We start from the raw sequence: 1260 nt of genomic DNA, 5'->3' as shown, positions 1-1260 counted from the left end.
AACGCCACCAACGGCCGGATCATGGTTGTGTCTTATTTGAAGTACATTGAATATTTACTAGCAGTAGCCTACTACCATGTATATACAATCACAAAAACTGGCCGGCAAAGTCTAGGAAGATTTTGTAGATATTAAAGTCAGAGATACGTTTTCGAATAACTTTTGCATTCATGAGCTTGCCAGAACTCACTGAAATAAACCATTCCGACCGTTCGCTCTTATTGGTAGCACTAGCAGAATAGATGCGTAATGAGCAGACACTGAAGGCAATCCTCTTTCCTCCTGAGCGACTAGAATAAATTTGTATTTTTTTAAAGCATATTCTAACAGATTTCGGTCACAGTAACCTGAGGTTCGGTACAACGCCTTGTGGCACGGACAGAATTTTTTTTCCCTTTATCACAGGGGCTGTTCACCCACGGGGCAGAAGGCATTTTAGTCATATCAAATGCTTAAAAACTGTTATATATTTTAGTAAATTTATAATTCCGATCAAGGATATTCATGATAAAAATATGAGATTTCTGCTATTATTGTAGATTTACATCAGTACCGGATCGTACTGGCATCTTGAATGCTGGTAAGTTAAAACACGATTGGAACTAATTTGGGAGAATTGGATGGTGAAGTAATGCCGGCGTAATCTAACAATTTAAGCTCATTTGCTTTTTTAAGCAATACACTTGTTTTAGAAGTAATTTGTAATATTGCAACATTCAGCTATGGGGCACCTAACACTTAAGATCAAATTATTCCAAATTAGCTCCAATCGTGTCAGTATTTATGCCAAATTCGAGGTTGTAGCAAAGACCCTCGGAAGTTGCACATTAAAGAGGCACTCCCACTTTGTAACATTTGTAAAACACATTTTTTTAATGCCAACGGTCGATATTTGTCATGGCGACTGCGCGCGGATCGCGAGATATCGATAAAAACATGTCATTTCCCGAGCGTATTTTTCACATCCCGAAGTTTTACGATCGTTTCTGATTTTGACCCGAAATCCCCCGAAGGTTTGTTGTCGTGCTGATTGACGATATTCTAGGGAGTCTACAATAAGTTCGAACGACGCAATTAAGGTATTAGGGCGCCGAATTCGGACGCGCACACCGCTTTTGAACGTTTGGGTTATTTTGTAGCGCATGTATTTAATATCACCTGTCATTGTTGAAATTGCGCTTTTACCTAATTTTTAACCCAGTCTCTTAGAAATACATGTTACCTTTAACCTTGTCATATTCTGACCCCCTAGGAAGCTGG

Source organism: Ptychodera flava, chromosome 13 (genome assembly GCF_041260155.1).
Source record: "Ptychodera flava strain L36383 chromosome 13, AS_Pfla_20210202, whole genome shotgun sequence".
Classification (NCBI taxonomy): Eukaryota; Metazoa; Hemichordata; class Enteropneusta; family Ptychoderidae; genus Ptychodera; species Ptychodera flava.
This window is presented reverse-complemented; position numbering follows the sequence as displayed.